This window comes from Gallinula chloropus (genome assembly GCF_964237585.1).
Source record: "Gallinula chloropus genome assembly, chromosome: 8".
Taxonomy (NCBI): domain Eukaryota; kingdom Metazoa; phylum Chordata; class Aves; order Gruiformes; family Rallidae; genus Gallinula; species Gallinula chloropus.
In genome coordinates this window covers 6,594,559-6,606,527 of record NC_140093.1, presented here as the reverse complement: position 1 = coordinate 6,606,527, position 11,969 = coordinate 6,594,559, and positions in this window count along the sequence as shown.

Sequence of the window (11,969 nt, the reverse complement as noted above, 5' to 3'; positions counted from 1 at the left end):
CCCAGATTACAAACGGTCGCTTCATACGCTGAGGTCCTGATCTCCTTTTTTACTTCTTTTCCCCCCTCCATTCTGACAAGATTTTGAGCAAGGAGGAAAGAAGAAGTACAAACACCTCCTCAAAATCCTGAAGGGACAATCTAGACACCCGGCTGATCCACAGGGGGCAAGCAACAACTAAGGACAGGGAGAATAAGCACTGCCTTTTTGGTGGTGACTTTGTAGCTGGTGTAAACGGGACTGGAGACTGAATCTTTGCTGCACTGTGCTAAGAGAGGCAGCACCTAGTGCTGGCAGCGTAACTTGTGCAGCACCCTCACTCCCTGCTTCCGCGCCGTTCTTGCTCGGGCAGGGCAGGGGGAAGCGGGGTGGCTCCGAGACTCAGCCGAATCCAGCGGGAAAGGAGAAACCCACCTCGTTCCCATCCGGGTGGGTTCGACCCTTCCCGGTGAATTATGCGGCCGGTTCCCGGTCACTGTTGCCCCGGCAGCCGGTTCGGCCGTTAAACACTACCCAACTCCCCGCTCCGTTTCCCGGGACACGCGTCCTGCCCACCCGTCGCTCTGGCTCAGTCGTGCCTTCGGCCATGGCTAAGCCAGTCGGCACTGCGCGAGCGGGAGCGGAGAGAGGCACCGAGCGCCGGGAGCGCGATGAGCGAAGGGCTGGGTAAGCCCCAGAGCCTCCCTCCTCTCACCCGCTGAGCCGGGGGGAGGAGACCAAACGGGGAACCAGCCCAGGGGCCGGGCCGAGCGGCTGCTCGACGCGAAGCTGCCCACCGAAGCCCCGCCCGGGACTTTCCGAAATAGGAGGGAAGGGGGAGGACTCCCGCCCAGCCGGAGGAGGGGACGTCCGGCCGGGAAGCGGAGCGGAGAGACGGGGGTGGGACAACCTAGTTCAGCCCAGCCCAGTCCAGCCCAGCGCTGGCGAGGGAGGCCCCGCCCGCGGGAGGGGGAGCAGCACCGCGCATGCGTGTCCGCCCCTGGCCCCCGCCCCTTCGCTTCCCTGGGCTCTCCCTCCCCAGACAGGCAGCGGGAGGAGCCAATGGAGGCGGCCGCTCCGCACAGTCGTGGGAAGGGCGGCCGGGGCGGGCCGGGCCGTGCCGGGCGTCGTATGGGATGGGCGCGTTTCCGCCGCGGGCTGCCGGGGCCGATGTAGCGATGGCTGCTGGGGGTCCTCGGCGCCCTCTTCGCCGCTACCTGCCGTGCTCCCCGCGGCGCCGGCGGCCTCGGCGCCGCTCCAGAGGCCGCCCACCAGGTCAGCGAGCCGCCCCGAGGGCCGTACGGCCGCCCGAGGGCCTCGCCCCGTCACTGAGTCCCCGCGGCCTCTCGGGGTGCGGCCTGCGGGACCTCTCCCCCCCCGTCCCCTCGGAGCCAGCCCGGAGCGCGGCGCCTCGGCCGCGTCTGCTCGGCGTTAGAGCCCAGGGCGGGAGCGGGGCTCGGTGTCTCCCCGGCCCGAGAAGGCCCGTGGCAAATCCGCCCACACCCCACCCCGTTGGGTTTCCGTCTGTGAAGCGGGGAGTTTGAAAAGAAACGGGCCCTGTGAGCGGGCGTGGGGCAGGAGCAGAGGGCTGAGTGTGTGTGTGTGTGTGAGGGGATACAGCGGGTGGAGGGGAGTCCCGGCGTAGGGCATGTGGGGAAACGGGGTGTTAACGGTGTCAGTATCCTGGAGCTCCCAGTAAGAGATGGTAGATGGTGGCGGGGTTGGAAGGGACCTTAGAGATCCATCTTGTTCCAGCCCCCCTGCTATGGGCAGCGATGGCCATGCCATGTCTGTGGCTTCTGTGTCCCTGAGGAAAGGGAGTGACTTGTGGAGAGAGACGCTGGCTGCCCCAGTAGTAGGTCCCAGCAGCCGTGCAGAGCACAGTGCCAGGGCAGGAATGTGCCTGTGCAGGGGCTGCTGGCTGTCATGGCACGATGTGAGCGGGAGACCCAGTTTCCCTCAGCAACACATTGCTGGGAAAGGCAGGAGAAGCGGTGCCAGGGAAAGCGTGTTAGGTGCTTCAGCTGCTCTCCCACTGCAAAGAGGCTTTCCAGCAGCGCTGGCTGGGACGGGCTGTAAGGTGGCAAAGGTGTTCCCAGGTCCCCTGTGTGAGTCCCTGCATGGAACTCTCAGAAGGGAATTATCCCACTGTGGCAGGATAACTAGCAGTGCCTTGGCTGGGAGAGGCGGGGGATGCTCTGCGGTGGCTGTGCGTCTGTCTGAGAGGATCTCGGGGGGACTTGGAAGCGGAACTACAGCAATTAGCTTTGCATGTTTGCTTGTGTGAAGCTCAGCCGTGGTTGTAAATCCCTGTTCTGTGTGTTCTTTCCTCAGCCCTCAGCCGCCTGTGCAACATCCAGACAGACACGAACCACAGCAGCTACAATCAGGTGCCGCCCATGACAGAGGTAGTTCATAGTCCCGGTTCTTCTGAGGTTTCTTGTCCCTTGTAAAACTGAGGGGTGTTTGAAACTGCAGGAGTGTGTGCAGCTTCGAATGAATCCCAGTGCTTTGGGTGGGATTAAGGAGGTGGGCTTCCATGCAAATGGCAATCCTAAACCCCCTTAAATCACCCTCTCATGTGGCTTCCCTTTGTTGTTTAGATGATGACATCTATGTGTGTGAAGCGGTTCCTGCTGCAGTGAAGTTCCAATCAAAGGAAGCAAAGAAACATCGGGCTTCCACCAGCGATGCTGCTGGAAGAGCAGCATCTGCAGGACAGGTCAGCAGAGACTTTCCTGACCCTTGTGCAGCCGTAGGTGGTTCTTTTCCCTTAACAGCAGGCGCCTCTTGTGTGCTGGGTTTGCCTCACTGGGGTTTGCGTGCTCTGCTCTGGCACGTGGAGATGAGGATAAACCTAGCTTACATAGGAGAAGTACTGGAGAAGCAGGCCCTGGCCAGCTGTGGAGTCCCGTTAAGATACTCTGAGGACTCAGAGCACCCAATCACAACTTGGATTGACAGGAATGTGATTTGCCTGAATTACGATGCAGAGCACAGCTGAAGAGAAAAGCCTCCCATTAGAGGAGAGAGTTGCAGAAGGAATTTTTGTGGTTTATAGCGGGACACAAGTTCCTAGAGCAGGGCTGACACAAAGTGAAGGTGCTGCTAAAGTAAACTGGAATAACGTGCCAGTATTTTGGGAACAGCCTGTGCACTTTGCTCTGTCCCCAGATCACAAACGGTCGCTTCATACGCTGAGGTCCTGATTTCCTTTTTTAATACTTTCCCCCCCCCCTCCATTCTGGCAGGATTTTCAGCAAGGAGAAAAGAAGTACAACCTGATCCTCAAAATCCTGAAGAAACCATCTAGACGCCCGGCTGATCCAATGGGTACAAGCACCAACAAGTAAGGACAGGGAGAATAAGCACTGCCTTTTTGGTGGTACTTTGTAGCTGGTGTAAATGGGACTGGAGACTGAATCTTTGCTGCTCTGTGTTAAGAGAGGCAGCATCTAGTTCTAGTGCTGACAGGGAAACTTGTGCAGCACCCTCACTCCCCGCTTCCGCGCCGTTCTTGCTCGGGCAGGGCAGGGGGAAGCAGGGTGGCTCCGGGACTCCGCCGAATCCAGCGGGAAAGGCGAAACCCACCTCGTTCCCATCCGGGTGGGTTCGGCTCTTCCCGGTGAGTTATGCGGCCGGTTCCGAGTCACCGTTGCCCCGGCAGCCGTTTCGGCCGTTAAACACTACCCAACTCCCCGCTCCGTTTCCCGGGACACGCGTCCTGCCCACCCGCCGCTCTGGCTCAGTCGTGCCTTCGGCCATGGCTGAGCCAGTCGGCACTGCGCGAGCGGGAGCGGAGAGAGGCACCGAGCGCCGGGAGCGCGATGAGCGAAGGGCTGGGTAAGCCCCAGAGCCTCCGTCTTCTCACCCGCTGAGCCGGGGGGAGGAGACCAAAAGGGGAACCAGCCCAGGGGCCGGGCCGAGCGGCTGCTCGACGCGAAGCTGCCCACCGAAGCCCCGCCCGGGACTTTCCGAAATAGGAGGGAAGGGGGAGGACACCCGCCCAGCCGAAGGAGGGGACGTCCGGCCGGGAAGCGGAGCGGAGAGACGGGGGTGGGACAACCTAGTTCAGCCCAGCCCAGTCCAGCCCAGCGCTGGCGAGGGAGGCCCCGCCCGCGGGAGGGGGAGCAGCACCGCGCATGCGTGTCCGCCCCTGGCCCCCGCCCCTTCGCTTCCCTGGGCTCTCCCTCCCCAGACAGGCAGCGGGAGGAGCCAATGGAGGCGGCCGCTCCGCACAGTCGTGGGAGGGGCGGCCGGGGCGGGCCGGGCCGTGCCGGGCGTCGTATGGGATGGGCGCGTTTCCGCCGCGGGCTGCCGGGGCCGGTGTAGCGATGGCTGCTGGGGGTCCTCGGCGCCCTCTTCGCCGCTACCTGCCGTGCTCCCCGCGGCGCCGGCGGCCTCGGCGCCGCTCCAGAGGCCGCCCACCAGGTCAGCGAGCCGCCCCGAGGGCCGTACGGCCGCCCGAGGGCCTCGCCCCGTCACTGAGTCCCCGCGGCCTCTCGGGGTGCGGCCTGCGGGACCTCTCCCCCCCGTCCCCTCGGAGCCAGCCCGGAGCGCGGCGCCTCGGCCGCGTCTGCTCGGCGTTAGAGCCCAGGGCGGGAGCGGGGCTCGGTGTCTCCCCGGCCCGAGAAGGCCCGTGGCAAATCCGCCCACACCCCACCCCGTTGGGTTTCCGTCTGTGAAGCGGGGAGTTTGAAAAGAAACGGGCCCTGTGAGCGGGCGTGGGGCAGGAGCAGAGGGCTGAGTGTGTGTGTGAGGGGATACAGCGGGTGGAGGGGAGTCCCGGCTTAGGGCATGTGGGGAAATGGGGTGTTAACGGTGTCAGTATCCTGGAGCTCCCAGTAAGAGATGGTAGATGGTGGCGGGGTTGGAAGGGACCTTAGAGATCCATCTTGTTCCAGCCCCCCTGCTATGGGCAGCGATGGCCATGCCATGTCTGTGGCTTCTGTGTCCCTGAGGAGAGGGAGTGACTTGTGGAGAGAGACGCTGGCTGCCCCAGTAGTAGGTCCCAGCAGCCGTGCAGAGCACAGTGCCAGGGCAGGAATGTGCCTGTGCAGGGGCTGCTGGCTGTCATGGCACGATGTGAGCGGGAGACCCAGTTTCCCTCAGCAACACATTGCTGGGAAAGGCAGGAGAAGCGGTGCCAGGGAAAGCGTGTTAGGTGCTTCAGCTGCTCTCCCACTGCAAAGAGATTTTCCAGCAGCGCTGGCTGGGACGGGCTGTAAGGTGGCAAAGGTGTTCCCAGGTCCCCTGTGTGAGTCCTTGGACAGAACTTTCAGAAGGGAATTATCCCACTGTGGCAGGATAACTAGCAGTGCCTTGGCTGGGAGAGGCAGTGGCTGTGTGTGTGTCTGAGATGATCCCGGGGGTGGGGCTTGGAAGCGGAACTACAGCAATTAGCTTTGCATGTTTGCTTGTGTGAAGCTCAGCCGTGGTTGTAAATCCCTGTTCTGTGTGTTCTTTCCTCAGCCCTCAGCCGCCTGTGCAACATCCAGACAGACACGAACCACAGCAGCTACAACCAGGTGCCGCCCATGACAGAGGTAGTTCATAGTCCCAGTTCTTCTGAGGTTTCTTGTCCCTTGTAAAACTGAGGGGTGTTTGAAACTGCAGGAGTGTGTGCAGCTTGGAATGAATCCCAGTGCTTTGGGTGGGATTAAGGAGGTGGGCTTCCATGCAAATGGCAAATCTAACCCCCTCTTAAATCACACTCTCATGTGGCTTCCCTTTGTTGTTTAGATGATGACATCTATGTGTGTGAAGCGGTTCCTGCTGCAGTGAAGTTCCAGTCACAGGAAGCAAAGAAACATCGGGCTTCCACCAGCGATGCTGCTGGAAGAGCAGCATCTGCGGGACAGGTCAGCAGAGACTTTCCTGACCCTTGTGCAGCCGTAGGTGGTTCTTTTCCCTTGACAGCAGGCGCCTCTTGTGTGCTGGGTTTGCCTCACTGGGGTTTGCGTGCTCTGCTCTGGCACATGGAGATGAGGATAAACCTAGCTTACATAGGAGAAGTACTGGAGAAGCAGGCCCTGGCCAGCTGTGGAGTCCCATTAAGATACTCTGAGGACTCAGAGCACCCAATCACAACTTGGATTGACAGGAATGTGATTTGCCTGAATTACGATGCAGAGCACAGCTGAAGAGAAGAGCCTCCCATTAGAGGAGAGAGTTGCAGAAGAGATTCTTGTGGTTTATAGCGGGACAGAAGTTCCTAGAGCAGGGCTGACACAAAGTGAAGGTGCTGCTAAAGTAAACTGGAATAACGTGCCAGTATTTTGGGAACAGCCTGTGCACTTTGCTCTGTCCCCAGATCACAAACGGTCGCTTCATACGCTGAGGTCCTGATTTCCTTTTTTAATACTTCCCCCCCCCCCTCCATTCTGGCAGGATTTTCAGCAAGGAGAAAAGAAGTACAACCTGATCCTCAAAATCCTGAAGAAACAATCTAGACGCCCGGCTGATCCACTGGTTACAAGCACCAACAAGTAAGGACAGGGAGAATAAGCACTGCCTTTTTGGTGGTACTTTGTAGCTGGTGTAAATGGGACTGGAGACTGAATCTTTGCTGCTCTGTGTTAAGAGAGGCAGCATCTAGTTCTAGTGCTGACAGGGAAACTTGTGCAGCACCCTCACTCCCCGCTTCCGCGCCGTTCTTGCTCGGGCAGGGGGAAGCGGGGAAGCAGGGTGGCTCCGGGACTCAGCCGAACCCAGCGGGAAAGGCGAAACCCACCTCGTTCCCATCCGGGTGGGTTCGACCCTTCCCGGTGAGTTATGCGGCCGGTTCCGAGTCACCGTTGCCCCGGCAGCCGTTTCGGCCGTTAAACACTACCCAACTCCCCGCTCCGTTTCCCGGGACACGCGTCCTGCCCACCCGCCGCTCTGGCTCAGTCGTGCCTTCGGCCATGGCTGAGCCGGTCGGCACTGCGGGAGCGGAGAGAGGCACCGAGCGCCGGGAGCGCGATGAGCGAAGGGCTGGGTAAGCCCCAGAGCCTCCCTCCTCTCACCCGCTGAGCCGGGGGGAGGAGACCAAAAGGGGAACCAGCCCAGGGGCCGGGCCGAGCGGCTGCTCGACGCGAAGCTGCCCACCGAAGCCCCGCCCGGGACTTTCCGAAATAGGAGGGAAGGGGGAGGACTCCCGCCCAGCCGGAGGAGGGGACGTCCGGCCGGGAAGCGGAGCGGAGAGACGGGGGTGGGACAACCTAGTTCAGCCCAGCCCAGTCCAGCCCAGCGCTGGCGAGGGAGGCCCCGCCCGCGGGAGGGGGAGCAGCACCGCGCATGCGTGTCCGCCCCTGGCCCCCGCCCCTTCGCTTCCCTGGGCTCTCCCTCCCCAGACAGGCAGCGGGAGGAGCCAATGGAGGCGGCCGCTCCGCACAGTCGTGGGAGGGGCGGCCGGGGCGGGCCGGGCCGTGCCGGGCGTCGTATGGGATGGGCGCGTTTCCGCCGCGGGCTGCCGGGGCTCGTGTAGCGATGGCTGCTGGGGGTCCTCGGCGCCCTCTTCGCCGCTACCTGCCGTGCTCCCCGCGGCGCCGGCGGCCTCGGCGCCGCTCCAGAGGCCGCCCCCCGGGTTAGCGAGCCGCCCCGAGGGCCGTACGGCCGCCCGAGGGCCTCGCCCCGTCACTGAGTCCCCGCGGCCTCTCGGGGTGCGGCCTGCGGGACCTCTCCCCCCCGTCCCCTCGGAGCCAGCCCGGAGCGCGGCGCCTCGGCCGCGTCTGCTCGGCGTTAGAGCCCAGGGCGGGAGCGGGGCTCGGTGTCTCCCCGGCCCGAGAAGGCCCGTGGCAAATCCGCCCACACCCCACCCCGTTGGGTTTCCGTCTGTGAAGCGGGGAGTTTGAAAAGAAACGGGTCCTGTGAGCGGGCGTGGGGCAGGAGCAGAGGGCTGAGTGTGTGTGTGTGTGTGAGGGGATACAGCGGGTGGAGGGGAGTCCCGGCGTAGGGCATGTGGGGAAACGGGGTGTTAACGGTGTCAGTATCCTGGAGCTCCCAGTAAGAGATGGTAGATGGTGGTGGGGTTGGAAGGGACCTTAGAGATCCATCTTGTTCCAGCCCCCCTGCTATGGGCAGCGATGGCCATGCCATGTCTGTGGCTTCTGTGTCCCTGAGGAGAGGGAGTGACTTGTGGAGAGAGACGCTGGCTGCCCCAGTAGTAGGTCCCAGCAGCCGTGCAGAGCACAGTGCCAGGGCAGGAATGTGCCTGTGCAGGGGCTGCTGGCTGTCATGGCACGATGTGAGCGGGAGACCCAGTTTCCCTCAGCAACACATTGCTGGGAAAGGCAGGAGAAGCGGTGCCAGGGAAAGCGTGTTAGGTGCTTCAGCTGCTCTCCCACTGCAAAGAGATTTTCCAGCAGCGCTGGCTGGGACGGGCTGTAAGGTGGCAAAGGTGTTCCCAGGTCCCCTGTGTGAGTCCATGCATGGAACTCTCAGAAGGGAATTATCCCACTGTGGCAGGATAACTAGCAGTGCCTTGGCTGGGAGAGGCAGTGGCTGTGTGTGTGTCTGAGAGGATGCCGGGGGGACTTGGAAGCGGAACTACAGCAATTAGCTTTGCATGTTTGCTTGTGTGAAGCTCAGCCGTGGTTGTAAATCCCTGTTCTGTGTGTTCTTCCCTCAGCCCTCAGCCGCCTGTGCAACATCCAGACAGACACGAACCACAGCAGCTACAACAAGGTGCCGCCCATGACAGAGGTAGTTCATAGTCCCAGTTCTTCTGAGGTTTCTTGTCCCTTGTAAAACTGAGGGGTGTTTGAAACTGCAGGAGTGTGTGCAGCTTGGAATGAATCCCAGTGCTTTGGGTGGGATTAAGGAGGTGGGCTTCCATGCAAATGGCAAATCTAACCCCCTCTTAAATCACACTCTCATGTGGCTTCCCTTTGTTGTTTAGATGATGACATCTATGTGTGTGAAGCGGTTCCTGCTGCAGTGAAGTTCCAGTCACAGGAAGCAAAGAAACATCGGGCTTCCACTAGCGATGCTGCTGGAAGAGCAGCATCTGCGGGACAGGTCAGCAGAGACTTTCCTGACCCTTGTGCAGCCGTAGGTGGTTCTTTTCCCTTGACAGCAGGCGCCTCTTGTGTGCTGGGTTTGCCTCACTGGGGTTTGCGTGCTCTGCTCTGGCACATGGAGATGAGGATAAACCTAGCTTACATAGGAGAAGTACTGGAGAAGCAGGCCCTGGCCAGCTGTGGAGTCCCATTAAGATACTCTGAGGACTCAGAGCACCCGATCACAACTTGGATTGACAGGAATGTGATTTGCCTGAATTACGATGCAGAGCACAGCTGAAGAGAAGAGCCTCCCATTAGAGGAGAGAGTTGCAGAAGAGATTCTTGTGCTTTATAGCGGGACACAAGTTCCTAGAGCAGGGCTGACACAAAGTGAAGGTGCTGCTAAAGTAAACTGGAATAACGTGCCAGTATTTTGGGAACAGCCTGTGCACTTTGCTCTGTCCCCAAATCACAAACGGTCGCTTCATACGCTGAGGTCCTGATTTCCTTTTTTAATACTTTCCCCCCCTCCTCCATTCTGGCAGGATTTTCAGCAAGGAGAAAAGAAGTACAACCAGATCCTCAAAATCGTGAAGAAACAATCTAGACGCCCGGCTGATCCACTGGTTACAAGCACCAACAAGTAAGGACAGGGAGAATAAGCACTGCCTTTTTGGTGGTACTTTGTAGCTGGTGTAAATGGGACTGGAGATTTAATCTTTGCTGCTCTGTGTTAAGAGAGGCAGCATCTAGTTCTAGTGCTGACAGGGAAACTTGTGCAGCACCCTCACTCCCCGCTTCCGCGCCGTTCTTGCTCGGGCAGGGCAGGGGGAAGCAGGGTGGCTCCGGGACTCAGCCGAACCCAGCGGGAAAGGCGAAACCCACCTCGTTCCCATCCGGGTGGGTTCGGCCCTTCCCGGTGAGTTATGCGGCCGGTTCCGAGTCACCGTTGCCCCGGCAGCCGTTTCGGCCGTTAAACACTACCCAACTCCCCGCTCCGTTTCCCAGGACACGCGTCCTGCCCACCCGCCGCTCTGGCTCAGTCGTGCCTTCGGCCATGGCTGCACCAGTAGTGCCTTCGGCTGGCTGCACCAGTAGTAGGTCCCAGCAGCCGTGCAGAGCACAGTGCCAGGGCAGGAATGTGCCTGTGCAGGGGCTGCTGGCTGACATGGCACGATGTGAGCGGGAGACCCAGTTTCCCTCAGCAACACATTGCTGGGAAAGGCAGGAGAAGCGGTGCCAGGGAAAGCGTGTTAGGTGCTTCAGCTGCTCTCCCACTGCAAAGAGGTTTTCCAGCAGCGCTGGCTGGGACGGGCTGTAAGGTGGCAAAGGTGTTCCCAGGTCCCCTGTGTGAGTCTTTGGACGGAACTTTCAGAAGGGAATTATCCCACTGTGGCAGGATAACTAGCAGTGCCTTGGCTGGGAGAGGCAGTGGCTGTGTGTGTGTCTGAGAGGATGCCGGGGGGACTTGGAAGCGGAACTACAGCAATTAGCTTTGCATGTTTGCTTGTGTGAAGCTCAGCCGTGGTTGTAAATCCCTGTTCTGTGTGTTCTTTCCTCAGCCCTCAGCCGCCTGTGCAACATCCAGACAGACACGAACCACAGCAGCTACAACCAGGTGCCACCCATGACAGAGGTAGTTCATAGCCCCCGTTCTTCTGAGCTTTTGTGTCCCTTGTAAAACTGAGGGGTGTCTGAAACTGCAGGAGTGTGTGCAGCTTGGAATGAATCCCAGTGCTTTGGGTGGGATTAAGGAGGTGGGCTTCCATGCAAATGGCAAATCTAACCCCCTCTTAAATCGCCCTCTCATGTGGCTTGCCTTTGTTCTTTAGATGATGACATCTATGTGTGTGAAGCGGTTCCTGCTGCAGTGAAGCACCAATCAAAGGAAGCAAAGAAACACCGGGCTTCCACCAGCGATGCTGCTGGAAGAGCAGCATCTGCAGGACAGGTCAGCAGAGACTTTCCTGACCCTTGTGCAGCCGTAGGTGGTTCTTTTCCCTTGACAGCAGGCGCCTCTTGTGTGCTGGGTTTGCCTCACTGGGGTTTGCGTGCTCTGCTCTGGCACATGGAGATGAGGATAAACCTAGCTTACATAGGAGAAGTACTGGAGAAGCAGGCCCTGGCCAGCTGTGGAGTCCCATTAAGATACTCTGAGGACTCAGAGCACCCGATCACAACTTGGATTGACAGGAATGTGATTTGCCTGAATTACGATGCAGAGCACAGCTGAAGAGAAAAGCCTCCCATTAGAGGAGAGAGTTGCAGAAGGAATTTTTGTGCTTTATAGCGGGACACAAGTTCCTAGAGCAGGGCTGACACAAAGTGAAGGTGCTGCTAAAGTAAACTGGAATAACGTGCCAGTATTTTGGGAACAGCCTGTGCACTTTGCTCTGTCCCCAAATCACAAACTGTCGCTTCATACGCTGAGGTCCTGATTTCCTTTTTTAATACTTTCCCCCCCCCTCCATTCTGGCAGGATTTTCAGCAAGGAGAAAAGAAGTACAACCTGATCCTCAAAATCGTAAAGAAACAATCTAGACGCCCGGCTGATCCACTGGGTACAAGCACCAACAAGTAAGGACAGGGAGAATAAGCACTGCCTTTTTGGTGGTACTTTGTAGCTGCTCTCCCACTGCAAAGAGGTTTTCCAGCAGCGCTGGCTGGGACGGGCTGTAAGGTGGCAAAGGTGTTCCCAGGTCCCCTGTGTGAGTCCCTGCATGGAACTCTCAGAAGGGAATTATCCCACTGTGGCAGGATAACTAGCAGTGCCTTGGCTGGGAGAGGCGGGGGATGCTCTGCGGTGGCTGTGCGTCTGTCTGAGAGGATGCCGGGGGGACTTGGAAGCGGAACTACAGCAATTAGCTTTGCAAGTTTGCTTGTGTGAAGCTCAGCCGTGGTTGTAAATCCCTGTTCTGTGTGTTCTTTCCTCAGCCCTCAGCCGCCTGTGCAACACCCTGACAGACACGAACCACAGCAGCTACAACAAGGTGCCGCCCATGACAG